General features: G+C 35.8%; 1 long non-coding RNA gene across 1 annotated transcript; it reads left to right on the top strand.

The window, feature by feature from the left end:
- Positions 1–3,047: 3,047 nt before the first annotated feature.
- Positions 3,048–9,547, top strand: LOC127880092 (uncharacterized). The gene is made up of 5 exons (XR_008049414.1): positions 3,048–3,088; positions 3,315–3,399; positions 3,839–3,962; positions 8,638–8,702; positions 9,198–9,547. It is a non-coding gene; the product is annotated as an uncharacterized LOC127880092 (long non-coding RNA).
- Positions 9,548–19,659: the final 10,112 nt, after the last annotated feature.

The following is a 19,659-nucleotide window of genomic DNA, read 5'->3' as shown; positions in this document are numbered from 1 at the left end:
TCACATATCTGGGGAGCAAAATATCTCCTGTCAAAACTTGTATAGAAACCGGGCACGCGCGACCGTTCGGATTGCGGCAAATTTTGCGTGAAGATTGTTCACGAATAGATAGGGCTGAACGAATAGATAGGAAATATAGCAAAAGTTATTGCAAAATGTTAAAGTTGGCGCAAACAGACCAACCAACAGACCAACCAACCAACAGACAGGGCAAAAAAAATATGTCCCCCACTACTATAGTGGGGGACATAAAAATGCAGCAGAGGTAAACCTTGTGTGAAAAGTTGATGTTCAAGAAATTCAAAATAATCTACAGTGCACTTGATTGACCACACAGACTAGGGCTAGATTGCACTTTACCGGTACGCAGTTGTTTACCACTATCGACACAGCGGGGGTTTGGGGCGATAGCCCCCGATATTTAGGAAATATATAGGATAAAAATGATTATTAGGTTTTAGGATTATTAGTTAGGTTTTGCGGGTTAGGGTTCGCTTTTCTGTTCTTTTTTTACGTACCGGTAAAGTGCAATTGCACCCAGAATAGATCCACAGGCAGCAGTATCATAAATTTGCCCCCCACCCAGGAACTTACCCCAGGGGTTCCAGATTGTTAAAAGTCACACGTATTGTGTCTGGTTTGACTTTTCAACAACAAATACTGACAAAAATATTGTAACCCCTCGTATAAGTATCATATAGTGTATATATAATACCTATACGAGAGGTATTTTTTCAAACTGTGCTTTTTGTCAATATTCGTTGTTGAAAAGTCAAACCAGACACAAACGACACTGAATTGCACTTAAGTATGTGTATAATTTCATGATTTTTCAATTAATGGATTTTTTTTAAACATTTGACCAACAAAATGTTTATTTTAGTAAATATATAAAATACAAAAAAATAATCGATTATACAAGTGGATTATTGCCATTCAATCCAAACTGTTTCCTGTAATTTACTATGTAATTGTCAGTGTTATGTGTGGATATTTATGAACTATGACAACATGTTTGTCCACAGACATGATGAATTTTAACATGAATCTTGGACAAACATTTATTAGAGCAGCAAGTACTGGTACTCCGTGAGGATGATGAGACGATCTTGTTAAAAATCAATCTGGTTGCCACATATAATTGTGACCTTAAAATATTCAATATATTGCAAGCCAATGATTTGACTAGATAAACAGATTTTAACATAAACTTGTCAATGTTAATTACAGAAGGCATATGGCTACCATATAGCATTAGCTCAAAAATATTGTAGAACAACAATGTAATTCTAGATGGACAAACTGTATGGCGAAATTAGAAAAAATCTGCCGGTCATCCGGACAGGCATTTCAGAAAATGTGCCGGTCCGGAGAAAATTTAGCCGGACCGTAAAGCAACAACAACTTAACTAGAAAATTCAAAAATGGCAGCGATCACATCTTGATCTCTTTATTCAACCGGCCGTTAAATTGATTTTAATCGCTTAGAGGTTACACTGGCAGCTAATTGGTGTTAATCGGTTGTGTAATGTCAATCATGTTGTGAAAAATTCGCGTGTCAGTTTTTATTACATGTATTCCCTATTAGAACGGTTCGGTGCGATAATTTCAATAACGTATGTGCAAGCCGAATAATTATCAAATTTAAGTTATTCGAAACGATTTAAACATTCTTACTTTAATATGATTGCAGTTTGGAGCGGCTGTTAAAATATACTGCGCACAGTACAAAACACGTTACCTGACATTTAATGATTAAGGCATTTCATTTTTCAGAACGTTTACTAGTAATTAATTAAATAAAAAAGACGATTTATTTACATGCTAACGCAGTGTAATTGTTAACAGAGATTCATTTTCATTTTTGACCAGTATCAGAAAGTCCCCGGGAAGCACGTTTTTTTACATGGCACTGCATATGATGCAATAAAAACATTTCTTTGTACATGTATCGTATTGCATTCAATCTAAATTTAAATTCGCTCGTCCAATGAAAGCTCTGCCCCATAATGCACTGTACTCTTTACACTTATGAAAAATGGCGTATGCATATGGTTGTGTTGATCACGATACCATATTTTATTGTCCTTATCCTACTCGAAAAATATGTAAAAGCTATCAAGATCTTTTTTGTTAGAACGCAGTTGGCGATTTTGCAAACGAGTTTAAAGTAGGTGTTGTGTAACAAGTTGGATTTGCTAATTGTACGTAACAAACCTACAGCAAACATCAAAACAACGAGCGATTTCATTTTCATGATGTAGTAAGCGATTTGCTCTTCGAATTTTCAACTTGAAAAAAAAAGATTTGTTTGCAATCATTTCACATTTTGCCGGTCACCAGGACCGACATTCTTGTTAAACCTGCCGGACCAAATTGAAATCTGCCGGTCAGGACCGGCGGACCGGCAATTTCGCCAAGCCTGGACAAATTTTTGTTTTATTTCTGGTTTGACGGCCATGAAATGAGTCAATATACACAATATTGTATATTATATAGAAGATTATTATTGAAAATCAATTATTTGAAAAAAGATAATAGGCAAACTAAATAACTTAAACACAGTAGCGCTACCCAGCAAAATATTGAATATAGGAAGCTGGAAAATGTCTAAAATTGATATTGTTAGCATTAGCAACCACCGCACCTACCTAATTCAGGGGAGATAAGTTTTTTGTATATTCACGAAAACCGACCCCACTGTAGGTTGCCAAAATACGCGTCAATTACTCGTTGAAAACGTATTTTTTATTAAAAGAGTACATGGATTTAATAGAACGATGAACAAACTTGAAGAATTTGACCAACATATTCCGCAATCGCGTTGATTTCTTTGCCGATTTTTTATGGTAAGTTTTCATGTTAAATTATTTATTTGTTATATTACGAATTCTAAGTATTTAATGGTTTTATTTAGAAGAAAAATGTATACTTTACATCATAAAAAATAACAATCTGAAATATTTTGCGCGTATATGTTATGTTTGTTATTTTATAATTACCTGGTAAAATACAACAAGGGAGGTAACTGTTACATTGTAAACAAACAAAAACAACAACTTGGCTGTAACACTTGAGAAGTTTATTGGTTTGTTTAATAATATAATTATAATACTTACACCTGTGTATGTTTTTTTTATTTGTTTGAACCCATTGAACTTAAATTAAATATAAGTGTTTTATTTATGAAACAAAATTTTACGATTTGTACCAAACTTCATTCGTACCAAATTTCATTTATTTCACATAATTATTGAAAATAACATTGATACAGATAGTCGTTCCTATTGATTGAAATTTTGTATATTTTATAGATAACACAGTCACTAATGAACTATGAGTGAAGACCTGTATGAGTATGATTCTGAAGGAACTGATGGCAGTGATGCAGTTATAGAGGTACAGACACTGGCAAACAAGGGGAAAACAAAGATTATTTGAGAAAATCGTTTTATAAATAGTTTAACAATTTGCATAAGTGCTATGTTTTAAAAGCAATACACTTTATGTAACATATATTTTTGGAAGGTATAATTATTTTATATTCTTTAAAAGATATAAGATTATTAATTTGATTAAATGAGCAAATAAGATATTCATTTGATCATAACATTAATACATAAATATGGCATATTTTAGATGATAGGAAATTATTTAACGCATTGACTTGTTTGTGTTTGACATGAAACGATAACTTGTTTTTATATTAAATAAAATATCATACACCTTTTCATACTGTTTAAAGTAACTATATACAATGTACAACTAATAACTATAAATAAATACATGCGTTTTAATACATTTATTACAATGTTATAATACTTTTTTTTAAATAAAGATTTCAGATTCGGACGAAACTTTGCCGCCATCTGACAAAGAAACACAGTCATCTCTGGAGGAATGCCGTCAGGAAGTTGAATGGTCCCAGTCATCATTAGGATATTTTGTTAGTCATGGTGAAGGTAAACATGTTTTAAAGTGTCAAGTGATTTTTAACAGGACTACATTTTTATGCCCCCGAAGGTGGGCATCTAGTGATTGCATTTACGTATGTATGTCCGTCTGTCCGTCATACTTTTTCAAATGTCTGTGCTTTGAGGTTATATTTTACTTTTTAAATAGAATGTCAATGGAAGGAGTAGCAAATTGCAGATTGTAAGACATCATCCATGTTATAAGACTACATCAATGTTCACTTCATTTTCATCAACACACAGCAATAACATCAGTATTGTGGTCTCATTGGAGCAATAAAGCACTGAAATGGATAAACATTTTTCGCATTCACATGCTATAAATGCCTTTTTCATTCTTTCTAACTATCATCAACAAACGTTAAACTAACAGTTCAATTTGTGAAATAATGCAAAATAAGGTTATGGTTGTTTTTCAATGTCATTGTTTGCAAATGCATGTATTTGGTAATCATATAGTATTGCTTATACATATTTCATCTCTATCATTATCCCCACGTTTTTCGGAGAAAAAGTGGGGATATTGTGGTGATGTGCGTCTGTCCGTCCGTCCGTCCTGGCCACCTGCTCCTCCTACACTATTAGCACTAGAACCTTGAAACTTACATACATGGTAGCTATGAGCATATGTGCGATGGTGACAGTGACGGAATTTTGATCTGACCCTGGGTCAAAAGTTATGGGGGTTGGGTCGGGGCCGGGTCAGAGATTTTCACTCATTTTTTATGTTATTTTACATTTACTTCTTCATTTCTGCACCGATTTACTTCATACTGATACTGAGCCTCTCTTATGACAATACGGTCAATATCAACTATGCATGGCCCCATTACCAACCCTGGGGCGCCCTGCCCACATAGACCACGCCCACCCAAATTTGCCTTTTACTATAATTTCTTCATTTCTACACCGATTCACTTCTAATTGATACTGAACTTCTCTTAAAACTGGTAAAATTCTGCATTTTTAAAAGTATATTACTTAAACGACATTGCTCACAAATGCACAAATCTCTGAACAAATCTCTTTAGGTAAAACGCTTATGGTACTAATTATGTTGAATATATGCATATGCTTTTAGAAACAGTCACCAACTGTTTCAATGTGTAATATTGTGAAAACATGTTTTTTATCTGTTTTATGCGGATTTTAGAAATTTGATTGTTATAAATTCATTAAAAGCAATATTATTACATAGAATGACAATGGAAGGAGTAGCAGATTGCAGATTGTAAGCCATCATCCAAGTTATAAGACTACATCAATGTTCAATTCATTTTCATCAACACACAGCAATAACATCAGTATTGTGGTCTCATTGGAGCACTTAATGCTATTACTCTACGGTAATCATGATAGTTTCCCGATATCACATACATATATCTAGATATGAATTCTGGGATCTGTTGAATTCCTTTCGTGTAAAACGGTTTCAGGTCAATTACTCAGTTGAATGAAACAAAAAGAGCTAATTTATAAAAAAGTGATCATTGAAGATGTGAAACTTTATATCATGGTTAATAAATTATAATGACTTGATAATGGTTTGATGGCTGGATTCAAGGTCAACATGATAAGTGTAATGAATAATACACAACTGGTTTTAGCCCAATAAATTGAGATTTATTTATGCTATTATAATTGCACTTTGCATTGCACATGGTGTTTGTTTTGCAATTCAAAATTACTGCAGTAAAAATATTGTTCCCGCTCAATAGCTTAACACATGAAATTATATTGTTTATCTTAATTGCCAATGCATTATTGGTTCAAAATATTATCTATTGTTTAACAAGTATAACTTTACATATTCATTGAAGGTACCGGTTTGTCACGTTAAATGACTTTGTAGTTTGAAATTCAAATTAAAAAGAAATGTCAGCATACAAAAGGCAGCCATAAGCGTATAAGCACATTGTTCTTCAATAGGTTTATAATAAAAAACAATCAGTGTTTCTTTGTTCCTGTCATTGATAAAACAAAGAAAGGAACTTGGTGAGGGTTGATACGCCTCAAATAGACTACACATGATATCCCTCCCCCATTGAATTCCGTTCAGCTTAATCGTCATGCAAGCTCAATAGAAGATATGTTATACCTATTGAAATGTTACTAAAATAGAAATAACTTTAATGTTACATATCATTTTGTTTAGTTTAAAATTACAAATGTATTCTGTGTTCGTATGCTAACCATGATATCTATTTTCTGCACTACTGTTAACTGGTTTTGCAATAGGTTTTAAAAACAATGAATACATTTTGATAAAAAAAACAACATGAAAAACTAGAACACTTAAGTTCTTGAGCATATATAAGTTGTTTTCCACCTGCAACTTTTTAGTAATGCATTATTTGCAGTAAAACTGAATTGTTACATGTCTTCTTGTAAAATGTAAAATTGCAAATTTTTAGGTAGCGCACCCATAATGATTTCCCGCGATTTCTTCGAAGATTGAAGAGCCAGTGTAAAAATGCTGTGGCCGAGTGGTTAAGACGATAGACTTAAAATCTTTTAGGATTTTCCTGCGCAGGTTCAAATCCTGTCGACAACGCATACTTTTTGCGAAACGTTTTATTTCTTTTCTAACGTAATTTGATTGTATATAGCATATAAGCTATGTTTATTATCCCCACGTTTTTCGGAGAAAAAGTGGGGATATTGTGGTGATGTGCGTCTGTCCGTCCGTCCTGGCCACCTGCTCCTCCTACACTATAAGCACTAGAACCTTGAAACTTACATACATGGTAGCTATGAGCATATGTGCGACGGTGACAGCGACGGATTTTTGATCTGACCCCTGGGTCAAAAGTTATGGGGGTTGGGGCGGGGCCGGGTCAGAGATTTTCACTCATTTTTTATGTTATTTTACATTACCTTCTTCATTTCTTTATCGATTTACTTCAAATTGATACTGAGCCTCTCTTAAAACAAAACGGTCAATCTCAACTATGCATGGCTCCATTACCAACACTGGGGCGCCCTGGTCACATAGGCAACGCCTACCCAAAATTGCCTTTTACTAAAATTTCTTCATTTCTACACCGATTCACTTCAAATTGATACTGAACCTCTCTTATGACAATACGGTCAATCTCAGCTATGCATGGCCCCATTACCAACGCTAGGGCATCCCGCCCACATAGGCCACGCCCGCATAGGCAATGCCCACCCAAAATTGCCTTTTACTATAATTTCTTCATTTCTACACTGATTCTCTTCAAATTGATACTTAACCTCTCTTATGACAATACGGTCAATCTAAGCTATGCATGGCCCCATTACCAACCCTGGGGCACCCCGCCCACATAGGCCATGCCCACATAGGCCACGTCCACCTAAAATTGCCTTTTACTATAATTTCTTCATTTCTACACCGATTCACTTCAAATTGATACTGAACCTCTTTTATGACAACAGTCAATCTAAACTATGCATGGCCCCATTACCAACCCTGGGGCGCCCCAGCCACTTAGGCCACGCCCACCCAAAATTGCCTTTTACTGTAATTTCTTCATTTCTACACCGATTTACTTCAAATTGATACTGAACATCTCTTATTACAATACGGTCAATCTCAACTATGTATGGCCCCATTACCAACCCTGAGGCGCCCCGCCCATTATAGGCCACACCCACTCAAAATTGTCTTTATCCCCACGGTTTTTGAAAAGCGTGGGGATATTGGGGTTATCTCCGCCGTCCGTCTGTCTGTCCTTCCGTCCATCCTGGCCACCTGCTCCTCATACACTATTAGCACTAGAACCTTCAAACTTACACACATGGTAGCTATGAGCAAATGAGCGACCCTGCACTATTTGGAATTTTGATCTGACCCCTGGGTAAAATGTTATGGGGGTTGGGGTGGGGCCGGGTCAGAGATTTTTACTCATTTTTAAGGTTATTTTACTATAATTTCTACACCGATTGTCTTCAAATTGATACTGAACTTCTCTAATGACAATACGGCCAATTTCACCTTTGCATGGCCCCATTACCAACCCTGGGGTGCCCCGCCCACATAGGCCACGCCAACCCAAAATTGCCTTTTACTATAATTTCTTCATTTCTACACATATTCGCTTCAAATTGATACTGAACCTCTCTTATGACAATATCGTCAATCTCAGGTATGCATGGCCCCATTACCAACCCTGAGGCGCCCCACCCACATAGGCCACGCCCACCCAAAATTGCCTTTTACTATAACTTCTTAATTTCTACACCGATTCACTTCAAATTGATACCGAACCTCTCATATTACAATACAGTCAATCTTAACTATGCACGGCCCCATTACCAACCCTGGGGCGCCCCGCCCACATAGGCCACGCCCACCCAAAATTGCCTTTTATTATAATTTTCTTAATTTCTACACGGATTCACTTCTAATTGATACTGAACTTCTCTTATGACAATACGGTCAATCTCAACTATGCATGGCCCCATTACCAACCCTGGGGCGCCCCTGAGTCAAACATGCGGCGTGGGGATACGCGTCGGCCTATGCCGCGCCATTTCTAGTTGCATTTAAATTGTATTCAAATGAATCGAAACGTATTGAATGTTTATTTCATTTTCAATATTTGTCATCATAATTAATGCAGCAGTACTGTGGGATAAAGTAAAACCATGTATTATTTAATTTTTATCTCTTTTTCAGGATTATTATTTGTATATTCCATCCCATGGTGATCGGAGACTAAGAAAACAGTGTAGACAAATGAGGTATTATTGATATATTTAGTGTATATTATTTACAATAGTATTTTCACAGTCCCAATTTTCAAATTTTGTACACAATGTTATTATTTAAAAAAAAAAATTATATGAGCCTCAATCTGGGAAAATCAGCTTTATGCTTAAAGTGTCCTCCCAAATTAGCCTGTGGAGTCCGCAAAAGCTCCTCAGGCACGACAATTTCTAAACTGGATTTTTGTTAAAGGGAAAGATCTTTAAACGAAAAATACAATAAAAGCGGAAAGCGATTAGCATGTGCTATTTATTGTACATATATAACTATTTGAAAAAAATGGTTTGTCATATAAATTAACTTTCATGTCATGAAATTTCATTGTGCAGGTATAATACTCATAACACAATTATGCACTTTAAATTATTATATTATTACATTATATTTTCTAAATGAGGTATTTTTTTTGCAAAAAAAGACACAGTATGTTTCATTATTATCATACCAATGTGCATTTCAATTCATTACAGCGTGCAATCTAGGAGGGGGAAGTTCTAAATAACTCGTATGCAGCACTGTTGTAGCCAACCGGGTTTCCTTCTCTGTGTGAAATGTTTAATATATGTAAAATATGTTAATGCAATCTTTAATTCTGTCATATAAAAATATATAGTACTTTTTAATGTGGGGTTAGATTTTCTTTCAAAAATGTATATCCATTTATTACCTCCCCTGAATTTTGCAATTTTTATTCTATATTTAAACATTTACTCTTTTACATATAGGGTTCAAGGTGTATATTTTCTGATTTGTATTCACTAATTATTTAAGAAAATGTATAATTTGCCATTGATTATGGTAACATTAAAAATATGTGGTGGTTGCTTATATTGTATTTTATTGATTACACTGATGTTTACTGTATTTTGAATTTAACATACATATATGATTACTCAAAAAGGTGTTTTATTTGTATTTAAGTTATATGGGTATATGGGGGGGCCCATCAAACTCCCCCGGAAGTTCTTTGTAAATGGGCAGGGAGCCCCCGTCAAACTCCCATTGGGGTTCATTGAAAATGGAAGTTTGATGGGGTCCCCGTCAAACCTCCCACGGGTGTTTAATGGAAATGGGCGTTTGGCAGGAGCCCCCGTCACCCCATGGGGAAGAAAATCTACAAACACTTTATTTTCTTATTTAAGTACATATTTCTTACAATTATGACTTAAGAATGTGTATTTGTAAACATTGAAACAGTAAACAAAGCATAATATTTAAATTACATTTTTTGTAAAATATAGGAAAAATTCTCCCATCTGGAAAAAAACTCCCGTGTGGGAATTGCAATTCTTACCGGGGGAGCCAAAACTCCGTTGGGATCCCACGGAAGATGGCAACTTTATCATCAAATAACTTTCCAAAAACATTTTAACTCTTTTCAATTACATGTATGCACTCAATGCCCCCTACAAATATGCAAAATTTCATTACAATTGTTCAATAAATAAAAAAATAAGTTTGCAAATAATCTGGATTTGCAAACTTTATAATCTGGATACTGTTTTTTGTGAAAACTTTCAAAATCTTCTCTTCCATAACCATTGGGCCTAGGGCTCTCAAATTTGGTATGAAGAGACATCTAATAGTCCTCTACCAAATTTCTTCAAATTATGCCCCTGGGGTCAAATTTGACCCTGCCCCAAGGGTCACCAAATTGAACATATGCTTATATAAGGCCTATTTTGTGAAAACTTTTAAAATTTTCTTGTCCATAACCATTGGGCCTAGGGCTATCAAATTTGGTATGTAGAAACATCTAATAGTCCTCAACCAAATTTTTTTTTTTAATTATGCCCCTTGGGTCAAATTTGACCCTGCCCCAGGGTCACAAAATTGAACATATGCTTATATAAGGCCTATTGTGTGAAAACTTTCAAAATCTTCTCGTCCATAACCATTGGGCCTAGGTCTATCAAATTTTGTATGTAGAGACATCTAATAGTCCTCTACCAAATTTCTTCAAATTATGCCCCTGGGGTCAAATTTGACCCTGCCCAGGGGGTCACAAAATTGAACATATGCTTATATAAGGCCTATTTTGTGAAAACTTTCAAAATTTTCTCATCCATAACCATTGGGCCTAGGGCTATCAAATTTGGTATGTAGAGACATCTAATAGTCCTCTACCAAATTTCTTCAAATTATGCCCCTGGGGTCAAATTTAACCCTGCCCCAGGGGTAACAAAATTGAACATATGCTTATATAAGGCCTATTTTGTGAAAACTTTAAAAATCTTCTTGTCCATAACCATTGGGCCTAGGTCTATCAAATTTGGTATGTAGAGACATCTAAAAGTCCTCTACCAAATTTCTTCAAATTATGCCCCTGGGGTCAAATTTGACCCTGCCCCGGGGGTCACAAAATTGAACATATGCTTATATAAGGCCTATTTTGTGAAAACTTTCAAAATTTTCTCGTCAATAACCATTGGGCCAAGGGCTATCAAATTTGGTATGTAGAGACATCTAATAGTCCTCTACCAAATTTCTTCAAATTATGCCCCTGGGGTCAAATTTGACCCTGCCCCGGGGGTCACAAAATTGAACATATGCTTATATAAGGCCTATTTTGTGAAAACTTTCAAAATTTTCTCGTCCATAACCATTGGGCCTAGGGCTAATAAATTTGGTATGTAGAGACATCTAATAGTCCTTTACCAAATTTCTTCAAATTATGCCCCTGGGGTCAAATTTGACCCTGGCCCGGGGGTCACAAAATTGAACATATGCTTATTTAGGGTCTATTTTGTGAAAACTTTACAATTCTTCTTGTCCATAACCATTGGGCCTAGGGCTACCAAATTTGGTATGTAGTGACATCTTATAGTCCTCTACCAAGTTTTTTTCAAAGTATGCCCCTTGGGTCAAGTTTCACCGTGCTCCAAGGGTCACAAAATTGAACATATGCTTATATAAGGCCTATTTTGTGAAAACTTTCAAAATCTTCTTGTCCATAACTGTATGGCATAGGGCTACCAAATTTGGTATGTAGTGACATGTAATAGTTCTCTTCTTAGTTTGTTCAAATTATGCCCCTGGGGTCAAATTTGAAACTGCCCCGGGGGTCACAAAATTGAATATATGCTTATAAAGGTCTTATTTGTTGAAAACTTTAAAAATCTTCTTGTCCATAAACATTGGGCCTAGGGCTACCAAATTTGGTATGCAGTGACATCTTATAGTCCTCTACCAAGTTTGTTCAAATTATGCCCCTGGGGTCAAGTTTGACCCTGCCTCGAGGGTCACAAAATAGAACATATGCTTTTATAAGGCCTATTGTGTGAAAACTTTAAAAATCTTCTTGTCCATAACCGTATGGCATAGGGCTACCAAATTTGGTATGTAGTGACATGTAATCGTTCTCTTCTTCACAAAATTGAATATATGCTTATAAACGGCTTATTTTGTGAAAACTTTAAAAATCTTCTTGTCCATAACCATTGGGTCTAGGGCTACCAAATTTGGTATGTAGTGACATCTTATAGTCCTCTACCAAGTTTGTTCAAATTATGCCCCTGGGGTAAATTTGACTCTTCCTTGGGGGTCACAAAATTGAACATACTGTTATATAAGGCCTATTTTGTGAAAACTTCAAAAATCTTCTTGTCCATAACCATCCAGCCTAGGGCTATCAAAATTGGTATGTAGTGACATCTTATAGTCCTCTACCAAATTTGTTCAAATTTTATCCCTGGGGTCAAATTTGAACCTGCCCCGGGGGTCACAAAATTGAACATATGCTTATATAATGCCTATTTTGTGAAAACTTTTTAAAAAAATCTTGTCAATAACCATTAGGCCTAGGGCTACACAATTTGGTATGTAGTGACATTGCATAGTCCTCCACTTAGTTTGTGCAAATTATGTCCCAGGAGTCAAATTTGACCCTGTCCTGGGGGCCACAAAATCGATTATATGCTTATATAGTGCCTATTTTGTGAAAACTTTAAAAATCTTCTTGTCCTTAACCATAAGGCATAGGGCTACCAAATTTGGTATGTAGTGACATCTAATAGTTCTTTACCAAGTTTGTTCAAGTTATGCCCCTTGGGTCAAATTTGACCCTGCCTGGGGGGTCACAAAACTGAACATACGCTTATATGGGGCCTATTTTGTGAAGACTTTAAAAATCTTCTTGTCCATAACTGTTGGGCCTTGGGCTACCAAATTTGGTATGTAGTGACATCTAATAAACCTCTACCAAAATTGTTCAAATAATGCCTATGGGGTCAACTTTGACCCTGCCCTGGGGGTCACAAAATTGAATAAACGCTTATAATAATAAAGCGCCTATTTTGTGAAATCTTTAAAAATCTTCTTGTCGAAAACAATTCAGACTATGGCTACCAAATTTGGTATGCATTAACATCTTATAGTCCTCTACCAAGATTGTTCAAATTATGCCCTTTGGGTCAAATTTGACCCTGACCCGCGGGTCACAAAATTGAACATTATATACGCTTATATCTTGCTTATTTTGTGAAAACTTTAAAAATATTCTTGTCCTTAACTCTAGGACCTAGGGCTACCATATTTTGTATGTACATGTAGTGAGATATAGTAGTCCTCTACAAAGTTTGCTCAAATTATGCCACTGGGGTTAAATTCGACCAAGCCTAGGGGGTCACAAAAGTGTACATGTGCTTAAATAAGGCCTATATTTAAGTATTTGCACATGCAGAGAATATTTGTTTCAGCCTTTTTTCAGCAGTGGAGCGATACAGGGCCATCATGGCCCTCTTGTTAGAGTTATGCCCCTTTTTAACTTAGAATTTCGGGTTCAATTATTTGAATACTATCAAAGATAATCAATTTAGTCTTGGACTACTTCCTTATGGGGACAAGACACTTGTTACGGTCTAGCTGGATAACTCTGTCCTCAATATTTTTAAAGTTATGACCATTTTTAACTTAGAAAATGTTGTTAAATTTCTTAACCTTTAACACTATCAAAGATATTTAACTCAAACTTGAAAAACTTCTTTATGGCAACAAGACAATTGTGTAGGTCAAGGTCATAACTCGGTCAGCATTATTTGTAGAGTTATGCCACTTTTTAGCTCGACTATTATATTTGAAATATATATAGTGAAGCTATCCTACTCAACCCGGCGTTAGCGTTGGAATTTTAAAGTTTGCGTACCACCTCAAATATTTTCTATGTCCCTTGACATATTTATATTTTGCATTTTTTTTTTAACAAACATGACCCCAATCTATAAACAAGAGCAGACAACTGTATCACGCATTTTGTAAGAATTATGTCCCTTTTTTCACTTAGAATATGCATATTATTGATGTCACGTAATCGGATGTACTTTAGTGAAGATAAAACAAGTCTCTGATGTCTAAAATATTTCTTTTATTTTACTCTATTCCCTAACACCAAAATTGTACTATAATAATTCCAAAGTCAAAGTAAATAACATAACGTGAATAATTCCTAAGAGAAAGCGAGGTACCGTCTGCCTATTTTGAGGGTTATTTATACTGATCCCGTTGTGTATTCGCTTAATTCGTGACCCACGCCTGTCAACAAGTAATGGACGTCAACGTGTGTATCTTGACGTATATAGACAGATGATGTATGATCCCTACAGATTTTACACCGCCTGTAATCGCGGGCCCCTATGTAATTTGACAAGCCAATTTGTGTTCACAGGTGTATTCACACCTGGAACACGCATCGGAACGTCAGTCCTCCCGCTTAACGTATTTACCAACCATTTATATGCATTTTACGAGTCACGAATCTGCTTAATGTATTTACTAATTGCTTATATGCATTTTGCGAGTCACGACCCCCATGTTTTCTGTTAGTTACATCTCGCTGAAATATTTCTATTGACTTTTCATAAAGTAATATATTCATTATAACCCATTACATTACACATCTACATAATCAATTTTTAAATTTCATTACACCCTACCCGAAGGTTCTATTTCCTAAATTAGTTTGTTTATACAACACAACTCACTCTTTCAAATGATTTTTTCTATTATAATATATATTATATGTATACCCTACCCGAAGGTTCTATGAGATAAATTCTATTATTATATATATTATATGTACATTACGTTACACAACTCACTCTTTCAAATGAATTTGTTCTTATTTCATGATATGAAAAAATTACGATGATGTCAACAATTTAATCATGAGATCTGTACGAAGATAAAATACTGTATAACTCTGAACCAACGAGATTCTAAAAATATTTCCTGTTATGAAATAATGATTTTTTTTTTTTGTTTACCAAACTTGTTGATGTCTATTACTAAGTTTACGTCGTTTGCGTTCTAGTAGTATTTGTTTGTATCTCTGTATGTGTGGTAACTGATGTGATGCATGAATGAGGGCTATATCTGGTAATGTCAAATGTGTGAAACAAAATGTACATACACGTGTGTTGTTGAAAGTTCTGTATGGTGTGCCACATGTTGGATGATATCTAAGTTTACAGCAAGGTGTTTGTACTGCTGCTATACTATGTTTTGAACAGAACTTACATAAAAGTTTTGATAAAAATTGATAACGTCTTTGACGTTGGTGACCTTGAGTGAAATATTGTTGGATGCGGTTATGCAATTGAGTGTTATCTGTTTGAGCGAATGTGGTGATTGACATGTTGCGTATTTTGTTTGGGATGGATGTTGAATATTTTAATCGACGGAATGTTTGTTGTGATTCTAAAGAGTCAATGCCGTAGTACGTGAATATTGCTTTGCAAATTTGATAATTGAGAATGTGTTGTTCATTTGTTAAATGATTGAGCATCTGTTGATGAAGAAGAGGTATGTTGAAATACGTAATCAAGAAAATCAATGTATTCACTTGAATTTCGCCAGATCTCATCATATAAGTAAAAATTGAAACATTATGTTCTTGTTCAAGGGTGGACATTTTTTCAAACGTAGTTATAAAATAATGTATTTCTTCTAATTGAGTTTCTTCAATGGGTAAAGTAATGGAAACTGGCAATTGAAAATTAAATTCTTTGTAGAATCTAAAAAATGATTGAAAGAAAATCGAATTAGTGATCCAAAAAGTAATGTGTACAAAGAGGTCAACGAGGTACATGGTTAATAAATGAAATATATAGTTATAAAAATAAGGAAATGTTTATATCCGTTTCGTCAGTGGACAGCACAGTTCTTGTATGTTGTTTTAGTGGACAATAAAGTTAGTGTAGCTGGGCGTCAGCGAACAATGTTGTTCTTGTAGAGTTGGCGTCAGCGGTTGATGTAGGTCTTGTAGACTGGGTGATATTGGACGATGGAGCTCCTGCAGACTGGGTGTCGGCAGACGATAAAGTTTGTGAAGTTTGGTGTCAGTGAACGATGTTGGTCTTGTAGAGTTGGCGCCCGCGGATGATGGGTTTCTGGTAGATTGGGCGGCAGCGTCCGTATACTCTGCGGTAGAATAACTCGTGGAATCAAAATCATCGTTAGATACAGTTCATGGTGTTGACATCAGTCTTGGTAAATTATATACAATGTGGCAATAACACATATTTCAAACGTTCGTTGCAGATTATACGAGTGTTCAACGCATCTTGGTTAACTATAGACAACATCCTAATAATACATAATCCAAACGTTCTATGAAGATTATACGAGTGTTCAACACATATATACAGTCACAATAGATGAATACGGGTGATATATCGATCGATGTGGTAGTGCACTAAACAATGGTTCGTAGATTTTAGTTTTCAAGTATATCGTTCTGTTCATTATTGACGATAGTAGGTAATATCCAGTAAACAGCCCATGGTGCTGTTTATGGTTCACAACTTGGTTGTTGACAAGTTGTTATCGCCAAGGATCATCCTGATGTCGTCGTCTGGAAGGGTTTGTTACCCTCGTAGAGACGGGTATAGGGATGACGGTGTTCTCGGTCGTTGCGGGGGTGCTGAGGGCTTTTTGACCTCAGACACGAGAGGTTCGTGCGCCACATCACAGGAAGCCACGCCCACATAACCCGGGGGACTGATTTCTCCCAGGTGCATATCATCGTTGGCAGATCGGAATTGGGTAATTATGGGACGATTAGATCGGGTCATACGTTTACATTTACAGTAAATAAGGAGTGCTGCACCAGAACTCAGAGCGGTCGCTACACCTATGATAATGTAACCCCATAATGGGAAGTCACCTGATGTCGTGTCAATGTCATTTAATTGTCTGATACTCTGCAGCTTTGTTATAAAGCTTCCATAGGTATTTCTTTGATGTTTGATAGTTCATGAGGCATTTCGGTTTTAGTGAAATTAACGAGAGAGGTATGGAATGGTTTCCAAATGCAAGAACCCTTAAAGGTAGGTATGTCGAGTTTGTCGGTCTGAAGCCGGGTTTGACTGGAGTTAATGTACCAGGCATTTAATGTAAAGTATTCATTGTATGCGCGACAGTTCATGGGTACATTAACAATGTCTATGGGAGCGATAGCGCGAGCGGATATTTTATTTTAAGAATGATCTTGACATATCGTCACGAGGCGTAGGTCTTGTCTAGAGACTATCGCCCAGTTACCAGATCCTAAATATTTGGCATCAGGTAAGACGGTGTTAGGGTGTATGATCACCTTGCAATAATCCTTTATGTGCTGAGTGTTGTTAATCATAATGGCTATAACGCATAATTTAGACATGTCTACTTGGTAGAATGGGGATTGTACGTCACATGTACGTTGCGCTTGACAAGTTTTCAGTTCGTTATTTGTCAATAGGCAGTAGTGATATCGCGCTTGATCAATCAAGAAGCCCTTAGTTTCCAGTTCGTATCTAGCGGACATGTTATAGTGGATCTTATTGTCATTGATAGTTTCGTTAGCGGGTGAGTAGGGCATATCGAAATTGAATACTTCATATACCTCGAAAGAAGCTCCTATCTCGAGGAGAGGGATGTCCATTGTAATGATAATAGTAGTAGGTGACATTACGACGGTCGTTGAGGTAGATTGGTAATAATGCCATAGGTCGGTCTTGGGATTAGCTGGTAGTTGTAAATTATTAGGCAATTTTGTCGCAATGTCTAATAGTACGTCTTTCAGGTGAATAGGTGAAATAAGAGATGGAAAAAGTTTGCCAGTACTGAGCATATTAAGTTGTCCTTTAAACGTTTCTAGATATAGTGATGCGTGGAAAACAGCCTGACGTAATTCATCAATCATGATCTTCAGGGAGTTGTAATTAACCGTATAATCTTGAACAGCATGGGTCATTGCCTGTAAACGTTCATGTGTGTGCATGATTTTGTCGTCAAGTTGTCTGAGGGTAGATATCAGAGTGTTAATGGAGTGGCGATTCTCAGTTATGTGTTGTTGGGTAACATTGAGAATAGATAAACTATTTTGTAACACATGGATAATAGTTTTCTGGCTTTCTTGAAGTTGATTAACGTGTGTTTGAATATTACGGATGTCAGAATCGTCAGCTGTGCCGAAAAGAAATTTAAAGAATCCGCCTAGGGGTAACAATGAGCGTTTCTGGGTATGACTGAGCGTTTTATAATCTAGATAGCTGTCAAGTACGTTGTCATGGTCAGAACGGATGTATTCGATTTCCGTATGGAGTTGTGCTAATGATTGTTCAAAGGCGTCTGTTTTTAAAAGTAAGTCATTTCGTTTAAATTGGAACATCATGTCTTTCGTGGTATTTGTGATATCGTTTAGTCTTGTTTCAAGTTGGGTAAGAAATGTAGAGAAGACGTTGGTATCGAGAAGTTGGGCTATTTGCCAATGAGCTCTGGTCACAGACACTTCGTTAACTTTTTGAAATATAACATTTTCGTTAATCTCAAGTCCCCCGATCATGCGCAACGATAATATAAAAACAAATGATGGCAACATCATCTGAAATATTACAAAGAAGAAGTATATTATCCGATTTGGTTACTAACTAAATGCTATTTACATAACTTGAGGTCATTCAAACGTATAGACGTCAACGTTGCTTGTGTGGTCGTTACGGTAAATATTACATATGATCAGCTATTGCTTCTAGGCACGTGAAAATCACTTTCTTAATAGATTTATTAGATCTTTGACGTTGTCGTATGGATTTTCTTTTTTTGTGCTTAATAGCTATTTCATCAATTTGCATGTGATTATCGGTCGAATCGGTGTCCGATTGACGTGGGGGCGGATATTGTTGTTCAGCCCTATCGTATTGATGTGTGTCAGATTCGCTAGAGTTTGACGCATTGTATTTGAATTGTTTTTTCCGTAAATGTTTTTGCAATTCTGCTAAGGGGATGTCTTCCTCCTCGTCAGAATTGTCCCGAATTTGACGAGTTTGCCTAGTTATGATAGGTAACCCTTGCATTGACTTACTTAAATCACTATCAGACTCACTAGTTTCGGCAAAAGCTAAATTTGCTTTCCTTATGGGGCGTCCCATATTAGTATTTGATATAGGCCACTCATTTATATTAGCATGTCTTATTTGGTCAGCATGGACTTTAATAGTTGAGTTGTCTAATTGATTCTTTATTATGTATGTTAACGGTGATTTTTGTTCGATAATACGATAATATGGTCTCCATTTACTGTCTAATTTATTTGTACGGTGTAAGTTCTTATAGTAAACGGGGTCATTAATCTCGAATTTGATGTCTTTTGTATTTTTATTCGCATATTCGGCTTGTTTATCTTTAGATTTTTGAATTTGTGCACACACCTTTTTAAATGATTTATGTTGTTCTTCTAATATTATTTTATGATAATCTTCGCCGTGATATTTACGCCTAGGTTTTAACAAATTGTCTATTGGTAGGATGGGGTCTCTGTTAAATACTAAAAAGAAAGGTGAATGTTTTGATGTTTCTGAATGGGAAAATCGCATAGCTGCCAAGGACATGTTTAAATGTAAATCCCATTGTTGCACGTTTTCTTGAACGCGTTTTGATAGTATATTGTTCATAGTC

Source organism: Dreissena polymorpha, chromosome 4 (genome assembly GCF_020536995.1).
Source record: "Dreissena polymorpha isolate Duluth1 chromosome 4, UMN_Dpol_1.0, whole genome shotgun sequence".
NCBI lineage: Eukaryota > Metazoa > Mollusca > Bivalvia > Myida > Dreissenidae > Dreissena > Dreissena polymorpha.
This window is presented reverse-complemented; position numbering and strand designations above follow the sequence as displayed.